This window comes from Elephas maximus, chromosome 5, assembly GCF_024166365.1.
Source record: "Elephas maximus indicus isolate mEleMax1 chromosome 5, mEleMax1 primary haplotype, whole genome shotgun sequence".
Lineage (NCBI taxonomy): Eukaryota > Metazoa > Chordata > Mammalia > Proboscidea > Elephantidae > Elephas > Elephas maximus.
Window position 1 is genome coordinate 22,505,566 of NC_064823.1, and position 15,922 is coordinate 22,521,487.

Below are 15,922 nucleotides of genomic sequence, written 5' to 3' on the forward strand. Positions count from 1 at the left end.
TAACGTACCAAGGAGCACACAGGCAAAGCAACAGAGGAGCTTAAGAAGATTAGAGAAGAGCATAATGACAAATTTAATAGGCTGCAAGAATCCATAGAGAGACCACAAATAGAAATCCAGAAGACTGACAATAAAATTCCAGAATAGACAACTCAATAGAAAGTCATACGAGCAAAACTGAGGCAATAGAAGTGAGAATTAGTGAGACCGAAGATAAAGCGCTTGACAACATATTTGATGAAAAATCAGATAAAAGAATTTTAAAAATGAAGAAACCCAAAGAATTATGTGGGACTCTATCAAGAGGAATAACCTACTAGTGAATGGAGTGCCAGAAAACAGGGGATAACAGAAAATACAGAGACAATTGTTGAAGATTTGTTGGCAGAAAACTTCCCTGATATCGTGAAAGATGAGAAGATATCCGTCCAAGATGTTTATCGAACCCCACACAAGGTAGATCCTAAAAGAAAGTCACCAAGACATATTATAATCAAACTTGCCAAAACCAAAGATAAAGAGAGAATTTTAAGAGCAGCTAGGGATCAACAAAGAGTCACCTACAAAGGAAAGACAATAAGCTAAGCTCAGACTACTCAGCAGAAACCATGCAGGCAAGAACACAATGGGATAACATATACAAAGCCTCGAAGAAAAAAAAAATTGCCAGACAAGAATTGTATATCCAATAAAACTCTCTCTCAAATATGATGCCAAAATTACGACATTTCCAGATGAACACAAGTTTAGGGAATTTGCAAAAACCAAACCAAAATTACAAGAAATACTAAAGACAGTTCTCCAGTTAGAAAATCAATAACATCAGATAACAACCCAAGACTAGAACACAGGACAGAGCAACCAGATATCAACCCAGATAGGGAAATCTCAAAAATAAATCAAAGCTAAAACACTGAAAATAGGGAAACAGAGACTTCATTATGTAAAAGATGACAACATTAAAAAAAAGAGGGACTAAAATATGTAGTCATAGATCTTTCATATGGAGAAGTCAAGGCAATATAAAGAAAAGATTGGCTTAATATTAATTAAATGTTAATGAATATTTAATATATTAATAATACATTAATATTTACCCCTAAAAAAATATGGGTAAATATTAAGTTAAGCACAAAGGAAACTAGCAAACCTACACGTCAAAATAAAAAACAAGAAAAACATAAAGACTCAGCAAATACAAAATCAATAACAATGAAAAAGTTGAAAAAAATATGGAAAAAGAAAAATGACTCAACACAGAATATTAAGTGGAACAAAGAAACTGTCAACAATACACACACAAAAAAGGCATCAAAACGAGAGCACTAAACTCATAAAAAACTCATACTTATCAATAATTACTCTGAATGTAAATGGAATAAATGTACCAATAAAGAGATTGAGAGTGGCAGAATGGATTAAAAAAATATATATATCTGTCTATATGCTGCCTACAAGAGACACACTTTAGGCTTAAAGACAAAAACTAAAACTCAAAGGATGGAAAAAAAAATATATATATATCAAACAAACAACAGTCAAGAAAGATTAGGAGTGAAAATTTAATCTCTGACAAAATAGAATTTAAAGTAAAATCCACCACAAAGGATAGGGAAGGACATAAAGGGTTAATACACCAGGAGGAAGTAACCATAATAAATATTTATGACCCCAACAACAGGTCTCCAAAATAGATAAAACAAACTCTAACAGCATTGAAAAGAGAGACAGACAGCTCCAGAATAATAGTAGGAAACTACAACATAACACTTTCAGTGAAAGGCAGAACATCCAGAAAGAAGCTCAACAAAGATGCAAAAGATCTAAATGCCACAATGACCTTGACCTTATACACATATACAAAACTCTTCTCTCAACAGGAGTGAAGTATACTTTCTTTTCCAACGCACATGGAACATTTTCCAGAACACATCACATGTTAGGCCATAATGCCAGCCTTAACAGAATCCAAAGTATCAAAATATTACAAAGCATCTTTTCTGACAATAAACCCATAAAAGTAGAAATCAATAACAGAAGAAACAAGGAAAAAAAAAATCAAACACATGGAAACTGAACAACACCTTTCTCAAAAACTATTGGGTTATAGAAAAAACTAAGTACAGAGTAAAGAAATTCACAGAATCAAATGATGAAGACACACCCTGACATAACTTTTGGGACAAAGCAAAAGCAGTGCTCAGAGGTCAATTTACAGCAATAAATGCACACGTCCGAAAAGAAGAAAGGGTCAAAATCAAAACATTACGCTACAACTCAACCAAATAGAAAGAGCAAAAGAAGCCCTCAGGCACCAGAAGAAAGAAAATAATAAAAATTAGAACAGAATTAAAGAAATAGAAAACAGAAAAACAACTGAAAGAGTTAACAAGGCCGAAACTGGTTCTTTGAAAAGATTAACAAAATTGATAAACCATTGGCCAAAATGACAAAAGAAAAATAAGAGACAAAACAAATAACCCAAATAGGAAATGAGTTGGGTGATATAACAGACCCAAGTGAAATTAAAAGAATAGTAACAGAAAATACTATAAAAAATTGTACTCTAATAAATTCAAAAACCTAGGGGAAATAAACAAATTTCTAGAAACACACTACCTACCTAAACTAACACATATAGAGGTAGAACAACTAAATAAACCTATAGCAAAAGAAGAGACTGAAAAGGTAATATAAAAACTTCCATCAAAAAAAAAAAAAAAAAAAAGCCCTGGCTCAGAGGGCTTCACTGGAGAGTTCTACCAAACTTTCAGAGAAGAATTAATACCACTACTGCTAAAGGTATTTTAAAGCATAGAAAATTATGGAATACTCCCAAACTCATTCTATGAAGCCACCATATCCCTGATACCAAAACCAGGTAAAGACACCATAAAAAAAGAAAATTATAGGCCGATATCCCTCGTGAACATAGCTGCGAAAATCTTCAACAAAATTCTAGCCAATAGAATTCAACAGCATATCAAAAAAATAATTCACCATGACCAAGTGGGATTCATACCAGGTACGCAGGGATGGTTTAACATTACAAAAACAATCAATGTAATCAATCACATAAATAAAACAAAAGACAAGAACCAAATGATCTTACCTATTGATGCAGAAAAGGCATTTGACAAAGTCTAACACCCATTCATGATAAAATCTCTCAGCAAAATAGGGGTAGAAGGGAAATTCCTCAACATAATAAACGGCATTTATACAAAGCAAATAGCCAACATCATCCTAAATGGAAAGAGTATGAAAGTATTCCCCTTGAGAATGGGAACAAGACAAAGAAGCTCTTTATCACCACCCTAATTCAACATTGTGCTGGAAGTCTTGGCCTGAGCAATTAGGCTAGAAAAAGAAATAAAGGGCATCCAGATTGGTAAGAACCAAGTAAATGTATCTGTATTTCAAGATGATATGATCTTATGTACAGAAAACCCAAAAGAATCCTCAAGAAAATTACTGGAACTAATAGAAGAGTTCAGCAGATTATCAGGATACAAGATAAACATACAAAATTAGTTGAATTCCTTTGTACCAACAAAGAGAATGTTGAAAAGGAAGTCACCAAATCAATACCATTTACAATAGCCCCCAAGGAGATAAAATACTTAGGAATAAATCTGACCAGAGATGTAAAAGACCTATACAAAGAAAACTACAAGATGCTACCGGAAAAAACCAAAAGAGACCTACATTAGTAGAAAAACGTACCTTGCTCATGGATAGGAAGACTCAACATTGTAAAAATGTCTATTCTCCCCAAAGTGATCTACAGATACAATGGAATCCCGATCCAAATTCCAATGACATTTTTTAATGAGATGGAGAAACAAATCACCGAATTCATATGGAAAGGGAAGAGGCCCTGGATAAGTGAAGCATTATTGAAAAAGAAGAACAAAGTGGGAGCCCTCACACTACCTGATTTTAGAACCTATTATACCATCACAATAGTCAAAACAGCCTTGTACTGGTACATCAACAAATATATTGACTAATGTAACAGAATTGAGAATCCAGACATAAATTCACCCACATATGAGCAAATGATACTTGGCAAAAGCTGAAAGTCCATTAAATGCAGAAAAGACAGTCTCTTTAACAAATTGTGCTGGCATAACTGGTTATCCATCTGCAAAAGAAAAATGAAACAAGACACATACCTCACACTATGCACAAAAACCAACTCAAAATGGATCAAAGACCTAAATATAAAACTAAGAATGATAAAGATCATAGAAGAAAAAATAGGGACAATGCTAGTAGCCCTAATACATGGCATAAACAGTATACAAAACTTTACTAACAATGCACAAACACCAGATGAGAAGCTAAAAAAAATAAAAAATAAAAAAATAAGATAACTAGGAGCTCCTAAAACTCAAACACTTATGCTCATCCAAAGATTTCACCAAAAGAGTAAAAAACAACCCGCAGGCTGGGAAAAAAATTTCGGCTCTGACAAATCCAGTAAGGGTCTATTCTCTAAAACCTATAAGATACTACAAAATCACAATTACAAAAAGACAAATAACCCAGTTAAAAAATGGACAAAGGATATGAACAGACACTTCACCAAAGAAGGCATTCAGACAGCTAACAGATACATGAGGAAATGTCCAGGATAATTTGCCGTTGGTGAAATGCAAATCAAACCTACAACAAGATACCATTTCACCCCAACAAGGCTAGCATTAATCCAGAAAACATGAAAAAATAAATGCTGGAAAGGTTGTGGAGAGATTGGAATACTTACTCACTGCTGATGGGAATGAAAAATTGTGCAACCACTTTGGAAATCAATTTGTTGCTTCCATAAAATGCTAGACAGAGAAGTACTACTACATGATCCAGCAATCCTACTGCTTGGAATATAAAAAAAAAAAAAAATTTTTTTTTTTTTCCTAAAGAGCCTTTACCTGAACAGATATATGCACACCCATGTTCACCACAGCACTGTTCACAACAGCAAAAAGATGGAAACAATGTAGGTGCCCATCAATGGATGAATGAATAAACAAATTATCGTATGTTCACACAATGGAATACTATGCAATGGTAAAGAACAATGATGAATTTGTGGAATATCTCATAACATGGAGGAATCTGGAAGGCATTATGCTGAGTGAAATCAGTCACCGCTGCTATAGAGTCTATTCCAACTCTAGTGACCCTATAGGACAGAGTAGAACTGCCCAATAGAGTTTCCAAGGAGAACCTGGTGGATCCGAACTGCCAACCTTTTGGTTAGCAGCTGTAGCACTTAACCACTATGACACCAAGGTTTCCCAGTTAGTCACAGAAGGACAAATATTGTATGAGACCACTATTATAAGAACTCAAGAAAAAGTTCAAACACAGAAGAAAATATTCTTTGATGGTTACAAGGATGGGGAGGGAGGAAGAGGAGTATTCACTAGATAGTAGACAAAAATTAGTTTAGGTGAAGGGAAGGACAACACACAATACAGGGGATGTCAGTAAAATTGAACTAAATGAAAAACTAAGAAGTTTCCTGAATACAACCAAATACTTCTAGGGACAGAGTAGCAGGGGCAGGGACCTGGGGACCATGGTTTCAGGGGACATCTAGGTCATTTGGCACAACCAAGTTTATTAAGAAAATGTTCTGCATCCCACTTTGGTGAGTGGCCTCTGGGGTGTTAAAAGCTAGCAAGTGGCCATCTAAGATGTGTCAATTGTTTTCAACCCACCCGGAACAAAGGAGAATGAAGAACTCCAGAGACACAAGGAAAATATGATCCCCAGAGACAGAAAGGGCCATGTAAACCAGAGACTCCATCAGCCTGAGACCAGAAGAACTAGATGGTGCCCGGTTACCATCAATGACTGGCCTGCCAAAAAACACAACAGAGAGTCCCTGATGGAGCAGGAGAAAAGTAGGGTGCAGAACTCAAATTCATGCAAAAAGACCAGACTTAATGGTCTGACTGAGACTGGAAGGACCCCAGAAGACATGGTCCCCAGACTCTCGGTTAGCCGAAAACTAAAACCATTTCTGAAGCCAATTCTTCAGAAAGAGATTAGACTGGACTATAACACATAAAATGATACTGGTGAGGAGTGTGTTTCTTAGCTTGAGTAGATACATGAGACTAAATGGGCAGCTCCTGTTTGGAGGGGAGATGAGAAGGCAGAGAGGATAGGAGCTGGTTGAACTGACACAGGAAATACAGGGTGGAGAGAAGTGTGCTGTCACATTGTAGGGACAGCAACTAGGTTACATAACAATATATACAAGTTTTTGTATGAGAAACTGACTTGAATTGTAAACTTAAAGCACAATAAAAATATATATATTTATAAAAAAAGTTGCTGTCAAGTAGATTCCGAATATATGTGTTAATTAGAAGCATGTGTAGTTTTTTTTTTTTTTTAAAGCTGGTTTTTAGTTTTGTTTTTTTTTTTTCCTTTTAATTCTTTCTGCTTTGTATTTGTTGGGCTTCTTGAATCTGTGGCTTGATCTCTTGCATCACTTTTAGAAAATTATCAGCAATTTCCTAACATTACTTTTGTCCCATTCTCTTCTCTTTTGGGGGAAAAAAAAATGTATGCTTTAGACCTTTGAATGTGCTCGCTTATATTTTACCTTCCTTTCTATATTTTCCATCTTTGGCTTTCCTGAACTTAATTCTGGATATTTTTTTTCTGGTCTATTCAGATCATGATTTTTTTTCTTTTTCTTTTTTTACCTAAGTAGAAAGTATCAGATGTGCTATTAAACCTGTCATTGTGTTCTTAGTTATAACCATGGTGATTTTCAGTACTAGAATGTATATTTGGTCCAATTTCCATTCTGCTATATATCACCTTTTACAGTTTCCAGATACTACAATCTGCAAGCTTGGATTTTACTTCTCTGAATACAGAATGTATAGTTTTTACATAGTGTACATCTGATATCATTTTTTATAGTTTCTGAGTGTCTGTATTGGGGGTGAGGGAAGCCCTGGTAATCTTACCAAATATTTCTTCTGCAAAATTCTCTGGTTATTCTCATTCTTCTGGCTCTTGGTTTATTTTATCTGTTTCCTCATGTATCTGATTATCTTTCACATTTTCTGGATATAAAATTTTAAAATAATTTATAGAACCTCTGCACCAAAAAAATATAAAACACTTCTGTGAGAAAGCAGAGAACTCCTAAATAAATGAGGAGATATGCCATGTTTGTGGATTGAAACAGTGAATACTGTTAGGAAGGCAATTCTTTCCAGATTAATGTATGGATTTAATACAAAGTAAATAAAAATCACTTCAGTCCTTTCTTTGTACCAATTTTTGGTAAATTCTAATATTTATTTGGAAATGCCAAAAAAAGAAAACCAAAGAAATATTGTAAAAGAAGGACAAAGTTAGAGTCTTCCTACCTAATTTCAAGACTCAGTATGAAATTATAATAATTAACTTTGGTATTGGTGAAATGATCAACATATAGCTCTCTTGAACAGAATAGAAAATTCGTGAATAGACTACACTTATGTCATATGATACATAAAAATTAACTCAAAATGGATCATAGATCTAAATGTAAAGGTTGAATCTGTAAAACTTCTAGAAGTAAATATAGGTGGGAATTTTTGAGACTGTGGGATAGGTAAAACTTTCTTAGACTACAAAAAGCACAAATCATAAATGAATGAAAGATAAGTTCTTATAAAACAACTTTTGCTATTTGAAAGACATTAAAAAATGAAAAGGCAAGTTATGATGGGAAGACAAGGTTTACAAAAAGTACATCTAATAAAGAAATAAAGAATTCTTTTAACAATAATAAGAAGGCAAAAAATCCAATTTTTGAAAAAGAACAAATTTAGAAGACAGGTTAGAAGGAAGGAGATTAAAGATAAAATGACAAATCTGATGGTAATTGTAACAGTCCAGTAATAAGTAGTAAGTATTTAAACTTGGGCAGTTGTCAAGATACACATAAAAATAAAACCAAGGAGGCATATTAAATACTATCCGGTTGATACCAACTCATATTGACCCTACCTACAGCAGAACAAAATATCCGCCTGGTCTTGCACCATCCTCACCATCGTTGTTATGTTTGATACCATTGTGTCAGTCCGTTTCATTGAGGCTCTTTCTCTTTTTCGATGACCCTCTACATTACCTAGCATGATGTCCTTCTTCAGGGACTGATGCCTACTGATAACATGTTCAAAGTCTGAGAGATGAAGTCTCCATCTTTTCCTCTAAAGAACACTCTGGCTGTACTTCCTCCAAGACAGATTTGTTCATTCTGGTAGACCATGGTATATTCAATACTGTTCACCAGCACCATAATTCAAAGGCCTCAATTTTTCTTCAGTCTTTCTTATTTATTGTCCAGCTTTCTCATACATATGAGGCAATTGAAAACACCATGGCTTGAGTCAGGCGCACCTTATTCCTTAAAGTGACATCTTTACATTTTAACACTTTAAAGACCTTTTGCAACAGGTTTGCCCAGTGCAATGCGTCATTTCTTGTCTTCTGCTTCCATGGGTGCTGATTGTGGATACAAGTGAAACGAAATCCTTGACAACGTCAATCTTTTCTCCATTTATTATGATGTTGCTTATTGCTGAGGTTGTGAGGATATTTGTTTTCTTTATGTTGAGGTATAATCCATACTGACGTCTGCAGTCTTTTATCTTCATCAGTAAGTGCTTCAAGTCTTCTTCACTTTCAGCAAGCAAGGTTGTGTCATCTACATAACGCAGGCTGTTAATGAGTCTTCTTCCAAGTGTGGCGCCCACATTTTTCTTTGTATAGTCCACTTTCTTTGATTATTTGCTCAGAGTACAGATTAAGTGTGGTGGAAGGATACAACGCCAAAGCACACCTTTCTTTACTTTAAACCACGCGGTATCCCCTTGTTCTGTTTGACCAACTGCCTGTTGGTCTGTGCACAGGTTCCTCATGAGCACAGTTCATTGTGCCAGAATTCTCATGCCTTGTAATGTTATCCATAATTTGTTATGATCCACACAGTTGAATGCATTCGTGCAGTAAATAAAACACAGGTAAACATCTTTCTGGTATTCTCTGCTCTCAGTCAAGATCCATCTGACATCAGCTATATCACCTTCTGAATTTGGCTTGAATTTCTGTCAGTACCCTGTTGATGTACTGCTGAGCCACTTTTTAACTATCTTCACCAAAGTTTTACTTAACTTCAATATTGATGATGTTGTTCCATAATTTCTGCATTCTGTGGGATCACTTTTCTCTGGAATGGGTACAAATAAGGATCTCTTCCAGTCAGTTGGCCAGGTAGCTGTCTTCCAAATTTTCTTGACATAGACGAGTGAGCACTTCCAGCACTATATCCCTTTGTTGAAGCACCTCAATTGGTATTCCGTCAATTCCCGGAGCCTCGTTTTTCACCAATGCCTTCAGTGCAGCTTGGACCTCTTCCTTCAGTACCATCGGTTCTTGATCATAGGCTATTTCTTGAAATGGCTGAATGACCAATTCTTTTTGGTACAGAGACATTCTGTGTATCCCTTCTATCTTCTTTTAAGGCTTTCTGTGTCATTTAATATTTTGCCTATAAAATCTTTCAATATTGTAACTTGAGTCTCAAATTTTTTCTTCCGTTCTTTCAGTGTAAGAAATGACAAGCATGCTCTCCCTTTTGGTTTTCTATCCCCAGCTCTTTGCTCATTTCGATTTAATAGTTTACTTTGTCTTCTCGAGTCACCCTTTGAAAACTTCCCTTTAGATCTTTTACTTCATTGTTTCTTCATTTTATTTTAGCTACTCTATGTTCAAGAGCAAATTTCAGTGTCTCTTGTGACATCCATTTTTGTCTTTTCTTTCTTTCCATGCCTTTTTAACAACCTCTTGCTTCTTTCATGTATGATGTCCTTGATGTCATTCCACAACTCCTTTGGTCTTTGATCATTAGTGTTCAATGCATCATCTCTGTTCTTGAAATGGTCTCTAAATTTAGGTGGGATACTTTGGCACATTTTGGCTCTGCTGTACTTGTTCTAATTTCCTTCAACTTCAACTTGCATATGAGCAATTGATGGTCTGTTCCACATTTTGCTAAATATTTGAGAACTATTATCTCATTTACTACAAGCACATTATGAGGTAGTTATTATAGACACAGAATGTAAAATATAGGGCATGAGTGTAAATACAAGCATCGAGGAAATACATCATTGTAGTAAAAAGTGCATCCTGATTGCATGTTTGATCAATTTCAGGCTGCAGAAGTTGGTAAAAATCTATTTTTTCACCTTTGGCCTTAGAGATTGATGCATAAATTTGAATAACAGTGGTATTAACTGGTGCTCCTTGTAGGGCTATGACTATTATTCTATTACTGACAGTGTTGTACTTCAGGATAGATCTTGAAATGTTCCTCTACAACAGAGTTTTTTTTTTGGTTACTTGAATAAGATATGAAAAGGAGGAAACAAGAATTGTAGATAGATCATTCTCTCAGTAATCTTGATTATATGTGAGTTACAGAATGAATAAATGGAATTTCTCTAATAAGAGGTTATAGGAAAGATATTACCAACAGAGGCATCAGTAAAGGAGTTCTGCAAAGCTTGCAGCGTTGGGGGGCATGGCTGTATAAGGAGATAATTACGCTTACAACACACACGTAACCCAAAATCTGAAGATTCTCTATGTAAGTTTTGACCCAACAGTAAACAGTAAAAACGGAAGTGTAGGTAAACAAAAGTTCAAAGCCCACCAGGAATTTTCAGACTGTGGCTTCACACTCTCCTTTCTTTGATTTCCAGTGAATGCTACGTGAAAAGAAGAACTGTTCTAAGTAACTTTAACGTGATGGCTGGGGATTTATTTTTAAAAATCTTAGGTATTAAATTTAAATAACTTTCTCAGGTGTTGCTGCCTCCTGGGGATTTTCAGGATAATCATTCATCCTTGTAACTTAATCATATAAGTAGCAAAGGTAATTATTTGAAAAAGAGATACTTTCTCTTCACTTTATTTTTAATAGTAGAAATAGCGTTTGCTCTTCTACGAATTTCAGATTCTTTTGACATTTAGCTAGAATGTCTTTAGTTAGAAATGCAAGAGTTTATGTTTTGAGTGACAAGACTTCATCTTTTATGTCCCTTACAGATGAGATGGAAAATTTTTAATAACTTACAGTGTAAACTTTCATACCTTATTCCAGTTTTAAATTTTTTTGTGGATTTTCTTATGATTTTTATTATCCGTGCAAAGGGAACTAATGATCCAGTCACTCTGCACTTAAAAACTTAATTTTTTTGGATTAAAGTATTAAAAAAACAAAATATAGTAAAATCAAGAAGCAATTTCAGACATTTAAAATAGGCCTCTAGCCCACCTCTTCATTTTCTATATGATGACCCTAAGGCCAAGCTATGTACAGTGAACTGCGAAGCTCTCCATAGCCAACCAGAAGGCAGTATCAGATGAGAAATTAAAACTCAGATCTCCAAACTTCATTCTAGTTCCTTTTCAAATTTTAGATAATACTAATAATTTCTGTTTAATAACAGGGTATTAAGAAGGACAACATTATGATTCAACTTCATTCAATTCAGTAAATAGAATGAGATGCACTGAACCTCAGTGCATTCTGACAACACAGCTTTAGGCAGACATAAAACCAAATCGGTCGCCCTTGAGTCAGCTTCGACTCATGGCAACTCTATGTTTGGCAGAGAAGAAATGTGCTCCACAGGGCTTTCAGTGGTCACCAGGCCTTTCTTCTGAGGCACCTCTGGGTGGCCTCGAATCTCCAACCTTTTGGTTAATAATCAAGCATGTTAAACATTTGCACCACCCAGGGACTCCAAGCAGACATAAAGCAAGGATAAATTATGAGAAAATTATGAATCATCTAGAAAGAAGAACATATGTAGTTCTTTAAAATTGTTCAGCTAATCCCCCAACACTATAATTCAAAGGCATCAATTCTTCTTTGGTCTTTCTTATTCATTGTCCAGCTTTCTCATGCATATGAGGTGATTGAAAATATCATGGCATGGGTCAGGCCCAACTTAGTCCTTGAAGTGACATCTTGGCTTTGCTTAAAAAAAAAAAAAAAAGTTTAATTCAGGATTTCAGTTACCAAAGCTAAAAATGTTAAAGTGATCCAACTCTCTTTTCTTAACATCTTTATCCTAATAAATTGTAATTTAAAAAACATATCTCGAGAAAAGACATATTGAGGAGTAGAAAAAGAATGGACGTCTGTCTGGCAGAAATATAAGTCTGTTATGAGGGGTAGGGTGGGCAATTGTAGGAGGAAAGTGACAGAGAGGAAAGAAGAGAGTTTTATCACACAGGCATCTCTAGTATATCTGGTCTAATGGTAGAGTGCTGATTGGATTGAAATTAACATCTTGAGTCATTTTTAGCACTAATCAGAAATGATGTTTTTGGAAGCCTGGGAGACTGGCAGCAGATGCAAAATAAATTTCTGAATCAGTCAGGGTCCTGGCAGGAAAGAGATGGCTCAGAGATTTTAACAAAAATAATTTGGTTATGGGGCTATTTGCAGAAGTATGGATAGAATCAGTGGAACCCACAAGGGATGATGATGTGCCCAAAGACAAGCAAAAGAGGGAAATCATTACCATCTCTAGGCCTGCAGGGCAAGAGAACTGAATGGTGAAATTGAAGTCTGATAAGATCTGACCTGTGGAAAAGGGTCTCCAAACAGGAGCTGTAGGGGTACACAGTCTCTGCTAGAACTATGGCAAGGTAGGAAGAGTGATCAAATAAATGCCCCAAACTTCCCTCTGCTTTGACATGGTAATCACTGCCAGTGTGACACCTAGACAGAGGCCATTCAAATTCCAAAGATAAGGACATTAGAGGGGTCAGCTCCCCCAGGCACAGATCAGGGAATGAATTTAGTGAGGTAGGAATGGGGCAAACACCAACATATTCTCAAACATATGACCAAGCATGGCTACTCTGACTTGTTTTCTGTTAGAGAAGGTTCTGCTGCCTACATAGCATCAAGCTATGTTCAAAAGCCTGGTTAATTCACATAATTGGCTTAGATTTAAGTGAAGAATACTGCTATGTGGTATGATTTCAAAAAGTATCAAGGCTTCTCTGGTCGCATTATATATTTATTGTCTGCTGAGTTCCACTGAGCCCCTTACGCAGGTAATATAGAGCCATTCTGTGGAGTTATGCAATGCCATATTATTGACATCATTCTTTAAAATTCCTAGGAATATAATAGTGACCAAAATTTCAGCAGGAATGAATTAATAAGAGCCACAGGCAAATTATGGAATAGTGAACTCCTAGGAATACAAATAAAGCCTAATTGTTGATATAAGAATTCTCTACAATGTTACTGTATCTCTCTGATAGTAAATGCGATAATGATATAGATGTCTAAAGTCTTCACTGATTTTGTTTGTCTTCCCGCTAATGTATTGATATCCTTCTAACATTGAAGCAATAACCTATGTTTAATTAATTAGGGAGAAACCCTTTAAAAACCACCCATCGACACTTCAAAAATTCCCTTAGTGGCCCCAAAACCAAACCAAACCAATCTCTATGATGAACATCATTTTCTTCCACACATTTAGATGCTAAAAAAAAAAGTGGCTTTCTTTGTTTTTCTATTACTCAAATACATTTCTTTATTAAGTCCATGTTTAGCCAGATTGTAGAAATAAATATCTTTCAATTCTCTGAGATGCCAGAAATCTGATTTCTATCAATTTAGAATCTCTCTTACTCCCTATGAACTCCAGGGCCTTTTTGAAGAGACCAGGGCCTGGCTCTAAGGAAATGACCTGGTTCACACTTGTACCCTGTTCCTGTACATCTTGATTTAGAGGGACACATCTCCTCTGGTCCTTAGTACCATTCTCCTCAGTGTGCTTTTTCATCCTCCTGCAATGATCTCAAGGTCTTTCTTCTGATCCCCAGTCTCAGTGCCATATCCATACTACTTTCAGTAATGTGGGAAAATATTCTACTGTTCCTCACACCATATTGAGGAGCAAGGACCCCTCTGAGGCTGCTACAGGCCCTTCTTTCTGGAAAACCTCACCTAATCACTGCACTACTATACTGTATCACTGAAGAAGATCAGGTTGAGGGGATTCTAGGAGACTTCCAACATTCCGAATGGAGTGGACCATAGTGGGTATCCCTGCTTCTAAATGAATAAGTCAATCTGGAGGCTCAACTTTCCCTACTCCTAAGATTCAGCTTTATTTATCATCCAAATTAGGTCACTTCTGGGGGTGAAAGGAAACACTATTAATAAATACACCAGGAATATGTTTATAAACCATATTGTGCAGGGCAAATGAGAAACTATGGTCAGAGATGCATTTTCGTTTTCCCCTCTGACTTCTCTCTGCATAAATAAAAACTGTCACTGAATAAGTAACGAGTAGTGTCTTAGTTTCCTAGACTGCCATAACAGAATACCAAAATGTGGATGGCTTTAAAGGATTTTCTCACCGTTCTGGGGACTAGAATTTCAAATCAGGACTCTGGAGATGTTGATTATTTTTGGAGGCTTTGAGAGAGAAACTGTCCCATGCCTTTCTCCTAGTTTAGGTGGTTACCAGCAACACTTCGTGGTCCTTTGCTGCTTACAGAGGCATCTGTCTTCACTGTCACATGGTGTCTATCTTCCCTGTGTGTCTCCCTTCATGTGAGATACTATTCAGGAAGGCTCAGGACCTACCCTACTCTAGAATGATATTGGTAGCTGATGACATCTGCATGAAACAACCTATTTCTTCAACCAAGGTCACATTCACCCGTACTAGGGTTAGGACTTAAACATATCTCTTTTGGGGACATGATTCAATGCATACCATGATGTTGTTGTTAGGTGCCATTAAGTCAGTTCCGACTCAGCGACCCTATGTAGACAGAATGAAACACTAACCGGTCCTGCACCATCCCCATAATTGTTGCTATGCTTGAGCCCATTGTTGCAACCATTGTGTCAGTCCGTCTCTTTGAGGGTCTTCCTCTCTTTTGCTGATCCTCTACTTTAAAAAGCATGATGACCTTCTCCAGGGACTGGCCCCTCCTGATACCATGTCCAAAGTATGTGAGATGAAGTCTCTCCATCCTTGCTTCTAAGGAGCATTCTGGCTGTTCTTCTTCCAAGACAGATTTGTTTGTTTTTCTGGCAGTCCATGGGATATTCAAGATTGTTCACCAGCACAATAATTCAAAGGTGTCAATTCTTCTTCACTCTTCCTTATTCATTCTCCAGCTTTCTCATGCATACGAGGCAATTGAAAATAGCATGGCTTGGGTCAGGCACAGTTTAGCCCTCAAAGTGACATTTTTGCTTTTTAAGACTTTAAAGATGTGTTTTGCAGCAGATTTGCCCAATGCAATACGTCATTTGTTTTCTTGAGTGCTGCTTCCTTGGGTGTTGGTTGTGGATCCAAGAAAAATGACAACCGCAATCTTTCCCCCATTTAACACGATGTTGCTTATTGGTCCATATATGTAGTCCTCCTAAATATATTATTTATCCCAATATGCCAGCTATTAATATATAAAAGCCAAGACTTCACTGTTTAATTGTATCAACTTTTCTCAGAGACATAAATCAGAAAATCCTAATGGCTACTTGGAAGGAAACAAGTTCTGTTAATATAAATTATCAGGAATTTAAAACATTTACAGCAATATGTAAAAATATTACCCTACTACATCTCTAAATTTGCCATTAACCATTTTAACCTTTCATAGAAGGATCTCACTTCTCTCTCGTTTTCTTTTCTATCCCCGGCTCGTTGATGTCAAGTCAATTCCAACTCCTAATGACCCTGTGTAGGTTTATAAACCATTCCAGTTCTTGGGATAACTGTGAGTGAGAAAAGAAAGAGTAGAGGATTAATATCTCTCACCACATTTGGCT